The sequence below is a fragment of the Ursus arctos genome, unplaced genomic scaffold (assembly GCF_023065955.2).
Source record: "Ursus arctos isolate Adak ecotype North America unplaced genomic scaffold, UrsArc2.0 scaffold_19, whole genome shotgun sequence".
Lineage (NCBI taxonomy): Eukaryota > Metazoa > Chordata > Mammalia > Carnivora > Ursidae > Ursus > Ursus arctos.
The window spans coordinates 22,715,435-22,732,391 of NW_026622863.1; the positions used below are offsets into that span (position 1 = coordinate 22,715,435).

General features: G+C 41.9%; 1 protein-coding gene across 5 annotated transcripts in view; it reads right to left on the reverse strand.

Annotated features, from left to right (window-relative positions):
* The window catches only part of GFOD2 (Gfo/Idh/MocA-like oxidoreductase domain containing 2), a 38,241-nt gene that overhangs the window by 17,977 nt on the left and 3,307 nt on the right, over window positions 1-16,957 (reverse strand). The window contains exon 1 of one of the 5 annotated variants that reach the window (XM_048223688.2): window positions 8,939-9,110. The exons of 3 other annotated variants lie outside the window; for them this stretch is intronic. The gene's annotated coding sequence lies outside the window, so the exon portion shown is untranslated. Of the gene's footprint in view, window positions 1-8,938; window positions 9,111-16,957 lie in introns of those variants that run through there. One more of the 5 variants, XM_048223689.2, reaches the window with a different exon arrangement.

Here is a 16,957-nt window from a genome sequence, read left to right on the forward strand (position 1 = left end):
GTGTTAAAAGAACAAAACATCATGACTAAGAGAATTTAATCCCAGGAATGTAAGGCTGGTTCAACATTCTAAAATCAATTACTATAATCTGCCATATTAACACTCATTAGTTATTAGACTTCATTAACTATAAATGCAAACTAAAACTTATTTAATATAACTATACACCTATTAAAATGTCTGAAATTCGGAAAACCTGGTTATCAAATACTGGCAAGGCTATAAACCAACTGTTCATTGTTGGTGAAAATGAAAAATGGTACAGCCACTTTGGAAAACAGTTTGTCATCTTATGAAGTTAAATATATACGTATCATATAACCTTGCAGCCCCACTTCTGGGTATTTACCAAGAGAAACGAAAACTTATGTTCACAAAAAAACCTGTATGTGGGGGCGCCTGGGTGGCACAGTCGTTAGGCGTCTGCCTTCGGCTCAGGGCGTGATCCCGGCATTATGGGATCGAGCCCCACATCAGGCTCCTCCGCTATGAGCCTGCTTTTTCCTCTCCCACTCCCCCTGCTTGTGTTCCCTCTCTCGCTGGCTGTCTCTATCTCTGTCAAATAAATAAATAAAATCTTTAAAAAAAAAAAAAAAAAACCTATATGTGAATGTCTATTTTCTAATGTCTAATACTGGTTTTATTTGTAATTGTCAAAACTTGGAACCAACACAAATGTCCTCCAACTGGTGGTGAATGGAGAAACAAATAGTATATCAATGCATAGGAATCTCCATAGTAATGCAAAAGAACAAACTACTGATGCACTCAATGACAAAATGAATCTCCAGGGCATTATGCTAACTGAAAGATGCAAGGCTCGAAAGGCTCCAAATGGTGATTCCGTTTACATGACATAATAGAAGAGAAAAACAACAGGGACAGAAAATAGTGACTGCCAAGGGTTGGAACTGGGGGCACGCATCAACTGCAATGGGATATAGGGAATTTGGGGGGGTGGGTGGTAAAGGAACTGTTCTGTATCTTGATTATGGTGTTAATTACATGACTGTGTGCATTTGTCAAAACCTGCAGAACTGTACACTAAAATGTGACCCCCTAACAATGACACCGAAGTTCCAAGCACAAAATGACAAGTTGTAGTGTCATTAAGAGAAACGGGGAACCCAAAAGGCCTGACTTATCTAGACAAGGGCAGAAGATGGGATTTGGGGATCCTGCTCTTCCCAGACTGGCGGAATATTATCTTACCTTCAGTATGCCTAGTCCAAGGAGCCACAGCTTCTTCAAAACCATAAGAAGAGACCCACTCCCCACCACGGAGGGCAAATCCAGTCTGACCCTCATTTTTGTAAGTTCTGGAACACAGTCACATCCATTCCTTTATCTATGGCTACTTTTGTAATACAACAGCAAAGTAGGTGACACATTGACCACATGGCCCACAAAAATAAAAAATATTTACCATCTGGCCCTTTACAGAAAACGTTTGCTGATCCCTGCCCTATCCCATGGGTTATGAAGCTAGGAGCTCCAAGTGACAGGATATAGTCATGAAGGTAGCCAGGATTATGATAAAAAACACCCTACCTCATTGTGTGTGTGAGGAGTCACAGATTCTGGGAATTCTGCTGTTAGTGCATAATGTCGCAGAGGTCATTTATTCCCTACGCAGCTTGAGTAGGAGTCAGACCCTGGGCAGAAGGTGCCTATGAATCCTTTCCTACCAGATGCCAACACACAGAACTAAAACCTGTTATTTCTCAATGTCTCCTGCAAAAAAGATGCATCTTAAAAAGATAAATACAGAAAGAAGGTACTGTTTGGTAGAGCTTCTGGTCATGTTCTTTAAAGGAGGTAATCTCCATTGACAGGCACCTTTTCCCCTCCTTCTCCCTTCTTTCTGTCTGAAATGCAGACAGTATGGTTGGAGTTGCCATAATCAAATGACCACCAGGAGGCAACCTGAGGATGGAACACAATTTCCTGCAGACATTGGCACTGAAATGGTGAATCACCCTCAAAGAACTCCATTTCATGGACCAGATAGCCATCTAAACATATCTGTTATTCAGTACAGGTAGAGCAACAGAAATCTGTGTGTGGCATAGAGAACAGCCATCATCAACAGGGACACAGATGGTGTGCAAGCAGGAAAGGCTTCCTGGAAGATAGGATATAACAAGTCCAAGTTGATCAGAAAGATAAGAGGTCACACAACCTTTCCAACACATCCAATGACAAGACCCTCCCTTTATTGGTGGCTTGCTTCTGTTCTGGGGCCATTTCAGTCAGAAAAGTCTTCTGTAGATGGAATTCAAGTCCTTGGTCTTCTACATTGTGGACCTACTTGTGATGATTCCTTTTTCCTTTTCTTTTTTTTTAGAGACTTATTTATTTCAGAGAGAGCAAGCACGAGCAGGAGGGGCAGAGGGAGAGGGAGAGAATCTTAAGCAGACTCCACACTTGGCACAGAGCCTGACTCGGGGCTCAATTTGATGACCATGAGATCACGACCTGAGCCGAAATCAACAGTTAGTACACTTAACTGACTGAGTGACCCAGGTGCTTCTGTGCTGTTTCTAATGAAACTTTTGTTTCCTTTAAACTTCCTAGGTGGTGGTAGGTTGTTTGCACAATGGCTACAATAACTCCCTCTTTTGTTTTCACGCCATCAGATAGTGAATCACCTCCTACAATGACTCTGGACTTAACTATGTCACTTGCTCCAGCCAATGGCACAAGAGCAAAATAACCCAAGAGGTTTCAAAACTACTTGTGCGTGAAGGCTTGTTCTCTGACTGCTCTTGGGTTCTCTTGGGCTCATGTGAATGAGCTTAGGCCAGCCTGCTGGCTCACAAGAGACATGTGACCAAAGTCATCCTCACTGCCCCACCTGACACAAAGCCAACTGCCAGTTATATGAGTGAGCCCACCGCAGGCCATCCAGTTCCAGCTGAGTCCACCCAGACCAGAACCACCACCCAGGTCTCCCAAAGAATCATGAGAAAAATCAAATCAATACATTGTAAACCTTTAACTTACACAAGGTTATATGTCAATTATATCCCAATAAACCTGGGGGAAAAAGAAAGAATCATAAAAAATAATATTTGTTTTAAGCTACTGAAGTGTGATGTTTGTTGTAACTGTTTGTTATACAGCAAAGCTTACTGATACACTCTTTTACAGACAGAACTCCTTAATTCCCTCAGGCCTTCCTCATTCTATCAGAAGAGTAGCCAAGGTCAAGGCTGCTCTGGTTTGCCCACTCTCTGGTTTATTAACACCCCCCCCCCCATAACAGGACCCCCAGAACTAAATGCCATATCCTGAGCATACTCTGTCTTGGCCTTCTTTCCCTAGTTACTATACTATTATGCAACTTACATTCATTACAGAATTTAGACAGCCATGTCATCCTGACACACAGTAGGATTTTTTGCAAGGCCTAATAAATATTCTGTACTTGTGTTGTCAGATTTTTAAAATTTCTAATTGTGGTAAAATACATATTGACATAAAATTTACCATCTTAACCATTTTTAAATGTATACTTCAGTGGCATTAATAACATTTATATTGTCGCACAACCATCACCACCATCCACCCATCCACAGAACTCCTTTTATCTTGTAAACCTGAAACTCTAGATCCATTAGACAACAACACCCTATCTCCCCCAACCCCCGGCAACCACCAGTCTACTTTTTATCTCTATGAGTTTGACTCTCTAGGTAGACTACCTCATCTAAGTGGAATCACGTAATACTTGTACTTTTGTGACTGGCTTATTTTACTTAGTATCAGGTCCTCAAGGTTCACCCATGTTGTAGCATGTGTCAGAATTTCCTTCCTTATTAAGGCTGAATAACATTCCATTGTACCTAGACACCACATTTTGCTTGTTCGTTCATCTGTCCATGGACACGTGGGTTGCTTCACATTTTAACTACTGTGAATGATGCTGCTGTGAACATGGGTGTACAAATAAGTTTTTTTGAACCAAAGTTTAAAATTTTCCTCTAATAAATGTCATTTAACTTGGGCATTTATTTACCAGTTGAGATCTTTTTGAATATTTATTCACTATTTGTACCAGCTTGTATCAGTTACAAATTTGGTCAGCAGGCTATGTCTTCAAGCCAAAATAACTAACTTAAAATATTAAATTATTACCAAATGCACACACACCGAGTCTGAACTGACCAAAATCTCAAGGCCACTAACCAACTGTTCACAGTTTAGGCACCCAGCACAATTAGCCCTCAATAAATGTTAGATGATGTTGTCCTTTATACCCATATACCTTTCAGTGTTCACCAGTTGTCTTTCCCTGTGTTCAGAGGCCATTTGTTTAATAAAATGTTCTAGTATTTTTCGGAGGAATCATCAGTATCGGGCTGAGACAAATGTTGCACATCGCCCATCTTCATTATGAAGCACCTCCCTGCTTCATAATGCCTCAAAAGTTTATTGACAGTATATGAGGCTATAGCATGATCACCTGCTAGTTTTCTCAGACCCTAGGAATGTAATTCAAATGCATCAGGAGAACAAAACGTTCTAGGAACTGGGTATTCTACCTTCCCTGACCCTGCTTTTTCCAGATAGGTTCCCCCCTCAACCCCACCCCACAGCTATATCTCCTTGATAAAAGAAGAAATATAATAGAGGAATTGAGTAGTTAATGTTTTCTCTGTCAGATTATTCTCTATTCATCCCTAAGTACCTCTTGGTATATCTTTAGGAATTCTTTTGATTAGCTGCAGTTTTTTCAAGTGTCATTACTTGTTCTGAGATTGTGTCTCCCTGATCCTATTAGAAGCATCTAGCTCTTCAGAAGCCTGCAGATGGATGGAGTGTGGGTGGTTCCAGCCAAGCTATTTAAAAATGTATCTATAAAAGTTTGTCTTGTAACTATTCTTTTTTAAATTGCAAATTATGCTTTCTATTTATCAGTGCCAGGCTTCAAAAAGAGCCATCAGGGATTTTTATAGACAAAGTTACTGCCTTGTAATACTATCTTTACCCTGCAAGTCACACAAATGCAGTCAACTGATTTTCAGCTAAAGTACTTTTTTTAAAGATTTTACTTATTTCAGAGAGAGAGAGCATGCGCGTGCACGCACACATAAGCAGGGGGAATGGCAGAGGGAGAGGGAGAAGCAGACTCCCCGGGGAGCAGGGAGTCCGATGCGGGACTCGATCCCAGTACTCTGGGATCATGATCTGAACTGAAGGCAGCCACCTAACTGACTGAACCATCCAGACACCCTTCAGCTAAAGTATTAAATCGTTAGTTCAATGGGGGAAAGGAAACTCTTAAAGAAATGGTGTTGGGACAATTGGATGTCCATTTGGCAAAGAACCTTGACCCCTCTTCTCTCACTATTTATACAAAAATTAACTCGAAATAGATGAAACACCTAACTGCAAAAGCCAGAACTACAAAGCTTATAGAAAAACATATCAGAACATATTTTTAAGACCATAGGTCAGCTAAGGATTTCTTGAACAGGATACTAAAAGCATAATCTATCAATAAGCTGCATTTCAAACTGAGAAAAAATTCTATTCATTCAAAGACACCATTAGACAAAATGAAAAGGCCAGCCAGAGACTAGGAAAAAATACTTGCCAAATATGTACTGTATGTAACAAAGAACTTGTATGCAGAAGGACCAACAATAAAACATGAACAATCCAAACTTTTAAAAATGTTAAAAAAGATTGGGGCGCCTGGGTAGCTCAACAGGTTGAGCGTCTTGCCTTCATCTGTTCGGCTCAGGTCATGAACCCAGGCTCCTTGCTCGATGAGGGGCCTGCTTCTCCCTCTCCCTCTGCCTGCTGCTCCCCGATTGTGCTCTCTCGCGCGTGCTCTGTCAAACAAATAATTTTTTTATATTTTTTAAAAAGATTTTTACTTTATTTATTTTGAGAGAGAGATCACAAACGGGGGGAAGGACAGACAGAGAGGAAGAAGCAGACTCCCTGCTGAGCAGGGACCACATGGGGCTTGATCCCAGGACCCCAGGATCATGACCCCAGCTGTAGGCAGACGCTCAGCCGACTGAGCCATGCAGGTACCCCAATAAATAAAATCTTTAAAATAAATAAAATAAAAAATAAAAATGTTAAAATTCTTAAATAGTCTCTTCAACACCAAAGATACAGGAATGGCCAACAAGCACATGAAAAGGCATTCCATGTCATTAGTCATCAGGGACATGCACATCAAAACCACCCTGAGATACCAACTACTGGCAAAAATAAAAAAAGAGTGATAGCACCAAAGTCTGGAGAGGATATGGAGCAAATGGAACTGTCATACATTGTAGGTGGGAGTGTAAGACAATACAATCAATCACTTTCGAAAACTGTCAGTTTCATATCAAGTTAAACATATATAAACCCAATGACATAGCAACTCCCTTGTTGACATTTATCCAAGAAAACAAAAACATATGTCCATAAAAATGTATATAAAATGTTCACAGCAGGGGCGCCTGGGTGGCACAGTGGTTAAGCGTCTGCCTTCGGCTCAGGCGTGATCCCAGCGTTCTGGGATCGAGCCCCACATCAGGCTCCTCTGCTGGGAGCCTGCTTCTTCCTCTCCCACTCCCCCTGCTTGTGTTCCCTCTCTCGCTGGCTGTCTCTCTGTGTCAAATAAATAAATTAAAAAAATCTTAAAAAAAAAAAATGTTCAGGGGCACCTGGGTGGCTCAGTTGTTAAGCGTCTGCCTTCGGCTCAGGGCGTGATCCCAGAGTCCTGGGGTCGAGCCCCACATCGGGCTCCTCCGCTAGGAGCCTGCTTCCTCCTCTCCCATTCCCCCTGCTTGTGTTCCCTCTCTCGTTGGCTGTCTCTCTCTCTCTCTGTCAAATAAATAAATTAATTAATTAATAATAAAAAAAAATGTTCACAGCAGCCTTATTTATCATAGCCCCAAACTGGAAACAAACCCAAATGTTCATCAATAGGTGAATGGATAAACAAGTTATGTTATAGTTATCAATGGAATATAGTAGAGCAATAAAAATGAATGAACTATGAATACATGCAACGACATCTATGAATCTTAAAAATATGTCAAGTGAAAGATGCCAGGCACACACACACACCAAAAAACCCACCATACTGTAGGATTCCATTCATGTGAAGTATAGGAACAGGCAAACCTTATTTACAGTGATGGTAGTTAGAAGGTGTTGGTGGTGCTGCAGTGGTGGTGGGGGTACAGGACTGACTGGAAAGGGCCACAAGGCAACATTCTAGAGTAATGGAAATATTCCATATTCTATGTTGCACTGTGCTTCCATGGTGATACAACTGTAACTCATCAAATTGAATATTTAAGATCTGTGCATTAATCATAAGTAAATTATACTTCAATTTTTAATCACCATAAGCTGCTGTGTTTAAGAACACAAAACAAGCCTTTCACATCTTGAAGATTCAGGTTCATAATCAAACAAAATGGACTTATGTGAATTAAAACTCTCTTTCCTCAAAAACAACATAAAAACCTTGTCAGCTTACTTTGGGAAATATCAACAGTATAGAGACAATGGCTGCAGCCAAGAGAATAAGTTTTCTGAGGAATTAACTTCAAGCTAAGGCCAATGATCTAGACAGTCTCAGCATTTCCTAAGGGTTTCTGAAGACGGCACCTTCCACTAACCAATGTCAAACTGGGCAAGCTGCTGAGCTGCAGGTGTTATGTAAGTAAGTCCTCACTACTCATGAACAACTCATACTAGGGAAGGGTTCAAAAGGAATTCTTCTGTATTTCTTTAGGCAAGTAAAGTTAATAATGGCTCTACATAAGAAATGATGTGTAACAGTTTGTCATTATAGCTGTATAGCTTGGGCAACAAGACCTGGCATACCACAAGAGTGAGAAGGCTTCACTCAGTGCCCACCCCTACCACTCCCCAGAACTAGCTCCACATCTGGAGTTCCCCAGCACAAGCAGCCAGCCCAAGCTGTGCATCCTTAGGGCATCCCTCCTTCCTCTGAGGCACCTCAACATACTGACACACACCTCTGACCCTTGAGACATTCCAAAGGGCCAGCATCAAGAGGCTAGATTTTTCTGTGGGTGAATTTTTCCAGTAATTATATCCTCATATAAAATCTGCTAAGGGGCATGTGGGTGGCTCAGTCGGTTAAGTGTCCAACTCCTGATTTTGGCTCGCGTCATGATCTCAGGGTGGTGAGATCGAGCCCCACATAGGGCTCCATGCTCACACAGTCTGCTTGAAATTCTCTTTTTCCCTCTGCCCCTCCTGCTAATTGTGTGCTCTCTCTATATAAAAATAAATAAATAAAATCTTGAGGGGAAAAAAAAAAGCTAATATAAAGCACTGTGGCCAGAGGGAGGCCATGACCCTAGTTATTAGTGAGATGGGCCTCCAACCAAATTTTTAAAAAAATTTTTAAAGATTTTATTTATTCATTTGACAGAGAGAGAGAGAGAGAGAGAAAGAGCGTGAGCATGCACACAAGCAGGAGAAGCAGCAGAGAGAGAGGGAGAAGCGGGCTCCCCGCTGAAGAAGGAGCCCAACGTGGGACTCAATCCCAGGATCACGGCCTGAGCTGAAGGCAGACGCATAACCAACTGAGCCACTCAGGCACCCCCCTCAATCTAATTTTAAAACAGACTGTCACATTAGCTTAGTGAATCATAGCCTGTGTTTCGGGTGCTCATATATGAAAATGACACCTGTAATTTATGCAAATTGATTAATTAATAAATACTTATTTTAGTTACCTGCTATTGGGCAGGACTGGCAAAGCACAGGTCATGTTGGTGAGCAAAAAAGCAGATAGTTTCTGCCTGCATAGAGTTTATAGTTTAGAAGGAGAGATAACACAATCAAATCATCACAAAAATATGTCATCATAATTTGAGATAAGCATTATAAAGACGAAGAACAGGGTACTCTGAGAGTATTCAACAGGATGTGAATTAACCTTATTTAAAGAAATGTTGGGGGACACCTCGGTGGCTCAGTTGGCTCATGTCATGATTCCAGAGTCCTCGGATCGAGTCCACATCAGGCTCCTTGCTCAGCAGGGAGCCTGCTTCTCCCTCTCCTTCTGCTAGCTACTCCCCCTGCTTGTGCTCTCTCTCTGACAAATAAATAAAATCTGAAAGAGAAAGAGAGAAAGAGAGAAAGAAAGGTAGGTAGGTTGAACGCGTGGGTGGCTTAAGCATCCGACTTTTGATTTCGGCTCAGGTCATGATCTCGGAGTTGTGAGACTGAGCCCCCAGCTGGGCTCCACAATGGGTGGGGAGTCTGCTTAAGATTCTCTCTCTTTCCCTCTCCATTCCCCCAACCCCTCTCAAAAGAAGAAGAAGAAAAAATGTTAAATGACATATCTGTAAAGCACTTTGAATTCCACGTGAGAAAGGCATTACTCACACTCCAGGAATGAATTACAGAAAAACAATGACAGGTGCGCCTGGGTGGCACAGCAGTTAAGCGTCTGCCTGCGGCTCAGGGCGTGATCCTGGCGTTATGGGATTGAGCCCCACATCAGGCTCCTCCGCTATGAGCCTGCTTCTTCCTCTCCCACTCCCCTGCTTGTGTTCCCTCTCTCGCTGGCTGTCTCTATCTCTGTCAAATAAATAAATAAAATCTTAAAAACAAAACAAAACAAAACAATGACACGTTGGTAGTTCAGTAAAGAAAAGAGCACAGCAGTCCAATGGCATTAAAAAGCCAATTTGTAATTGGCAGACACTCCCTTCTCCCAGAGTAGTGTTCAAGCCTTACCTAACAATATTTCTTCAGTATAAAATGGGTCCAGGAGCACCTGGCTGGCTCAGTCTGTAGAGCATGTGACTCAACCTCGGGTCATGAATTTGAGCCCCAAGATGGGCACAGAGCTCACATTAAAAAAAAAAAAGTTCCTGAATGGTTAGTTAATAAAAAAGTTCCTGAACTCATCAAAACTGTATACAATTCAGTAGTGTCTTGCAATACGTTCACTAATATAAGAGAGATTACTTATGTCACTAATCTAAGTAGTTTGGAGCAAAATCTGATTTAATGGTTCAGGAAAGAAAACAAGCATCATATGATAACAGAATAGCTCTGCCTGCCACTTGGGATTAGGAAAATGAGCTGCTGCTCTCAGTCTTAAACTACAACTTGACCTGCTAAGAAGGTGCCCTCACCTAGAACTGTCTCTCCAACTAACATCCCTCCTCCACATATCATGACTCATTGCTTATGAGTTAGCTCAATCCCCTTGCAGTCAAGTTTCCCCCCTCTAACAGAGAAGCATACTGTATGTAAAGGGCCTTGGAGGACCACAATGACGCAGCACTTAGAGATTATGCTCAAATACCAACAGAAAATTGAGAAGGGAAGGCAGGTGAGAATAGACCCAAACAGGTGACAGTTCATAAGGAACCACTCTGGTGGCAGTGAAGCCTGCCTGCTCCCACAGCCAGTTCATCACATTTTTCCAACTGGATTCAATGCCCCTGAAATTCATCCACTGTTCTGGTTCCTTAACAGACACCTAACGTTTCTCCTGGTCCTAACCATTTCCTTCCCTGGACTTTAAGCACCCCCAGGATAAAACCCAAATTCCTTGATGAGGTTCACAAAACATCTCCCGGTATGAGTTGGATCCTTCCCCAACTCTCTACCTTACCACCTTCCCCTTCCACTGTATTTAACATGTCAGCAGCTCCCATATCTAACTCCTTCAGTCTTGCTCTGAGATTTTCGTCCAAGCTGTTTGCTCTGCTTGGAACAATCTTTTCTAACTTATTCAGGCTAACTACTTCTGAGATTTGTCAGGGCTCCACTTAAACGCCACTTCTTTAGAGGCCATGCCTAGGCTGGGTTAAGCGACTGGGCTCATAGTTCACAGGAGCCTGGGCTTTGGTTTTCAAAGCGCCCATCACACTTCACTGGGATCACCTATTTAGTGTCTCTTGTGACAGCAGGATCTTGCCTATCTCACATAATGCTGTCATTAGCACAAAACACAGTGCCTGACACAGAGTAGGTGCTGAGTAATGATTGATGAATGAACACACGAATGAGTAAGTGCGAGAACGAATGAATCAGGAAGTCAGGTTAAAGCCTATAGAGATGGAGCACTGACTAGAAGGCAACAGTTTTTCCTGCCCAATTCCTTCTTTGCCTTTCTGATTTTAAATAAATATTTCAAAAATTATTTAAAATATTTAAAAATCTTCAGAGCATAAGCTACTTTGTTCTTTTTTTCTTCTTCAAAGTAAGCTCCATGCCCAACATGGGGCTTGAACTCACAACCCTGAGATCAAGAGTCCCATGCTCTACTGACTGAGCTGGTCAAGCACCCCAATTATAAGCTACTTTGAATGATGCCCCAGAACTGATACTGTGGAACATTACACTAGGAGAAGGGCACTGAGACTTAACACCCAGTTGCAAAGGGATCTATAACATGAAAGCATAAATTTTGGGCATGATAAAGGAGATAAAACCATGACGGCCAATTTTAAGTTAAATTGTTGTTTTCCAAAACTCAGGACCTGCTGGGGAAATAAGCAGGAATGCCTTCTATGTGGCCTTCAGCATCAGTCATGTACCAAGAATTAATTACGATGATGCGTCGAACTGTCCCCCAGCCTTCCTTTTGGCACCCCCTGACATCTGGAAATGAGCCAGTGTGGCAAATAGGCAGTCAGTGTCTGAATAGAAGAGCCAGACCCAAAGAGGAAAGACAACTACACCCCCCCATCATCAGAGCCTGGGCAGGAGAGGAAGGGGGACAGCGGGGGCGGGGTGGGGTGGTGGTCTGCAGCCTGAGTTCGAAACTGCCTGCATGTTCATAGCCGAGGGAATTACCTACAGCATGTACTGAGGAGTCTGATACGGTAGCATGAATGCTTTCAGCAGCACTGCTTTCAGAGAGATATGAAAGTGTATCTTTACCTGCATTTATGTTACCACTGAAAAAGCCAAACTAAAGAAGCAGGTGTTGAGTTTTACAAATTAGTTATGATAAAGGTTTTGGTCCCTGGGTTTCAAAGATCCAGAGGCTCTCTGGAGAAGGTTTCATTTTCCTATGATTTGTTTGTTTATTTTAACAATGTCTGCACTGACGCAGCGACAGGTCACAGATTCCTGTCCTCTCATCGAGAGCAAAACCACAAGCAGGACAAAGGAAAGAACTGCTATTCCCTCAGCTCCACAAGCTGACATGGTGGTAAACTGTTAGGCAGCTACCACAGGATGAGAGCACACCCAGCGCTGGCCAAAGACACCTATTCCCTGTCCCCCTGCCCCAGTTTGCACAGTGTCTACACTGGAGGGCACTAATGAAAGACCTAACGACCTATCCAATGAGGCATAACTACCCAAAGTACAAAAGGGTGAGCTAAATTGGGTCATAAAGGTAAAATTTAACACCCACAGAAGTATCTAGATTGCTATTCGGTCTAAAAGTTAGCTTCGGCTTATGATTACAGTAGGAAAAAGTACTTATTTATCCACTATATTAATTCTTTATTGCTTTTGAAAAACTGGCAATAACAAGATTATTTTTTTTCTAAGACTGCTTTAACAATGAGTTCCATGTGACATCCCTCTGAAAATTCCATCCTCAGCCCTACCCTCTACCAGAGCAATGTTAGCTAATCCTTCAATTTCACTATAACCTTCATGCAAACATTCTTAACTTCCAATTTCCAGCCTCAACAACTTGTTCCAGCTCCAGCTCTACTAAACGTCTGTATGTACTAGAAATCCCCACCTGAGGGACCTACAGCTGCTCCCATCTGGAATTCGTCTTTCCTCTCAAACACGAACCTCCTTCTGTGCAACCCCACCCCTTTTAATGGCACACTATTCAGTCAACAGAGTCCTCTTCTCATTTATTCCCTAATATTTATAAGCGGCACAATGAGTCAGGCATTATGCCAGGAGCTGGGGCACAGAGCAGTGATCCAGACAGGCTAGGTCCCCGGAGTTTAGTTTCCATTTCCTCCTACACCCATAGCTGAATACCGAGGACTGATTTGACACAGGAACACAATGAGTGCTCAGAGATCTTTCACTGTGGCAGGCACGTGAACAAAGACTCTGCCTTTACTTTTAAATCCCTGAGGTAAAGCACATTTGGCCATGATGCATGTGAAACAGCCACCCCTAGAGAGAAGAGTACTACATACTTTGGTTTTGGTCTAGGGCCCAAGAAAGAAGGTGAGTTTTTAATGATGATAAATGTTTTTCAATGTGCACACCTAATTTACTGAAGTTTTCTAAGTGTTTTCCACCTTCTACATGGACAAAAGTACTCTTCCTCTGGGAAAACTGGTATTTCTATGGCCGTAAGAGACACTCTAGAGAGTCGCCCATCTGCCTTCCTTCTGGATTTCAGGTATAGGACATCTTTTTTTTTTTTTTTTTTTTTAAGATTTTATTTTTAAGTAATCTCCATACTGAACATGGGGCTCTAACTCACTGAGATCAAGAGTTGTATGCTCTGCCAACTGACACAGCCAGGTGCCTCTTTGAATATAGGACATTCGTAGGGCACCCTGGAACACAGCAACTCTGACTGGCATTCTGTGTTACACGGCCTCTGGTCACCAAAAAGATTAAGTAGTTACTGGTGACTGGAAATGCCCAATGCCCTTCACAAGCAACTCCTTCTTACATGCCAAACTGCTTACCAGCAAGGCCATGAGCACACTCAGCTGCGGTTTCATTTAACGATCTTCTAGCTGTTGAATGTGGATCTAAAATAATCTAATCTCAGGTCTTTGCCACATCATCCTCTTTATTCTTTTATTTTTTGGGGGGTGGTGGTGGTTAATGTGTAATGAAGGAGCCTGGTTATAAAATACAGGATGTATATGGGATATGCATTCCTGCAAAGAGCCGTTCGTTTTATATTTTAGGATTTTCTGATTATTGTTTAAATGATACACAATGTCTTGTCTTGCTACTGAGACTCTAAGCTCTTTTGGGACCAAGACTGGGTTTTACAGGGTATTAAGGAGATAACAGGTCCCCAAAATTTCACACTTCAAGGTATTTTGGTAACATTCCCATAACACTTTGGAAATTACTTAAAGACATTTAAATGTTTTTTGAATAACAATCTTAGTATTACTAACAGGGCTATAAAGTATTAAAGGAAAGAGAAACAAAGATCATTTTTAAAAACCACCACAGCCAGAAGCAAGCCCAGGCCTGGAGGAACCAAAACAGCCACTTAAGCATGATTATTTAATTTTAAAAATAACACCAGATAAGGAATACCATGTTCATTTTCTCCATTGCTCCAAAATACAAGCCACGGGCACAGGAATATCAATGCAAAAGGCTGAAAAGTAACGGGAAATGTGACTGATGTCTCCACCACTCCCCTTCTCCCTGACAATCAGAGGATGCCTGACAACACAAACATTCTATCTCACATGCTCCCAGAGCCACTCCCAGAGAGGCCCCCCAGAGATGGTAACCATTTCCTAGCAGGAACCATCATCAGGCTGCAGAAAACATTAACCACATGGAACATCCTCTAATATGCTTTGAAATACTGTGCTACAAAAGCATCCATCAAAACACACCAAAGAGACCCTAAGGATCAAGATAATCTGTCAACAAGCACCCAAAAAAAAAACCCCAAAAACAAACAACACAACAGTCCTAGGGGCACCTGGCTGGCTCAGATGGAAGAGCATGCAACTTAATCTCAGAGTTTTAAGTTTGAGCCCCACGCTGGGTGTAGAGATTACTTAAAAATAAAAAATCTTCAAAAAAAAAAAATAACAGCCTTTAAAAGCCACATATGCTGTGTACAGTGTACCCTTCGATTACACACATGTACATAGGTAACCACATTACTATCTGGTTCCGACACCTGGGAGAGGAAACAACGGTGCTGCCCTCTGTCAGCCCTCTCCCTCAGCACTTGAATACAGTCACAGTGTGAGAAGGGGTGAAGGCCTGCAGAGAGAAAATTTAGTTCTGAATCATCTTTTACACCAGCAAGAAACTCTTAGGGAGGTTTGTATTTTAAAATATATACTCATCATAGAGGCGCCTGGGTGGCTCAGTTGGTTGAGTGCCCTATTCTTGGTTTTGGCTCAGGTCATGATCTCAGGGTCCTGAGATGGAGCCCTGAATCGGGCTCCACACTCAGCGAGCAGTCTGCTTGAGACTCTCTTCTCCCTCTCCCTCTGCCCCCTCTCCCCCTGGTCACTCTCTTCCTCTCTCAAACAAATAAATAAAAATCTTTAAAATATATACATACACTCATTAGAGAAAATTACTGTTTTTCCCATGTTCTTTTTTTGAAGTTTCTATAGTTATTTAATATATTTGTGATAAAACTGTATTCATAACTTTGCATCCTGATTTTTTCACATACCTATTTTGACATAAGCATTTTTCACGTTAACCAGTTTTTAAGGGTTATGTATTTCATGGACTAGATGAACCAGCTTTTCATTTCTCTAATATTAGACAACTGTACTATTTTCAATTTATTTTGTTATAAATTACATGTTAAGAAATTATAGTCCAGAAGTTATACGATTTCCCTAATATTATCATTCATTTTCCTTTTTTAAGATTTTATTTTTAAGTAATATCTGTACCCGATTTGGGGCTCGAACTCACAACCCCAAGATCAAGAGTCACAATGAGCCAGCCAGGCATGCCAGCATTCTTTTTTTTTTTTTTTTTAAAGATGCTATTTATTTATTCGACAGAGATAGAGACAGCCAGCGAGAGAGGGAACACAGGCAGGGGGAGTGGGAGAGGAAGAAGCAGGCTCACAGCGGAGGAGCCTGATGTGGGGCTCGATCCCAGAACGCCGGGATCACGCCCTGAGCCGAAGGCAGACGCTTAACCGCTGTGCCACCCAGGCGCCCCGCATGCCAGCATTCTAAGCAAAATATAATTGTAAAAGTAAATTATAAAGATTTTGAGGTTGTAAAGTGATATGGTAAAAGTGTTTCCGGTTCTATTTTAGGGTTATCTGCTCTGATGAGAAACTGAGAGCTGACAGTTTGAGAGTAGCAGTTATCCCTGGCCAGAAAGGAGGACTGCATTAGATACTCAGTTCCCATTCTTCACAGTCTTCATTCCTGATCCTTCCTGGTAGAGGGCGGATAGAAACCCTTATTGAATGGCTGTTGAGAGGTGGCAGGAGTGGGAGGGTGGGGGGATGGGGGAAAGCTATCCTTCCAGCAATTTCTGTCTATCCTGAGTCCCAAAGAGCGTGGCATTGTGTCACTGGCTACTCTGAGAACTGCCAGTATCTAGGACAAAGGTAACTCTACTACTTGCAACTTCCCTTCTAAGAGAAGGATCTAAATAACAAGTGCTTTAAGGATCGAGTTTGAGTGTTTTCAAGTAATGCAGGAATATTCATCTCTTCCTTCTTAATGTTTAATCTTTATTTTCTAGGTGTTTATTCCCATCACTGTGAGATAGAAATATTTACTCCATTTCTCATTTCTTTTGCCTCAGCTCAGTGAGCTCATTCCTGACCTAATGGCTAATTCACATGAGTGTTACTGGAGGAAGTCTTACTGCTTTCATGTTTTTCTCAGGATCTCTTCCCATTCTGACTTTCATGAGCCCAAGCCTATTTCAAGTATCTTTCAATACCCACTTTTTAAAACGCCTGACAGTTAAATTTAAAAAGTAATTTGGGTATTTGGACTCTCTCAGAATATAAAGAGACTTTTTTTTTTTTTTTAAGATTTATTTATTTATTTATTTGACACAGAGAGAGAGGCAGCAAGAGAGGGAACACAAGCAGGGGGAGTGGGAGAGGGAGAAGCAGGCTTCCTCCTGAGCAGGGAGCCCAATGCGGGGCTCGATTCCAGAACTCTGGTATCATGACCTGAGCCAAAGGCAGATGCTTAATGACTGAGCGACCCAGGCACCCCTAAAGCTGCTACCTTTTAAGAAAAATATTGTCCCGTTACTATACTGTATACGAATTCTCAAAAATAGCAAA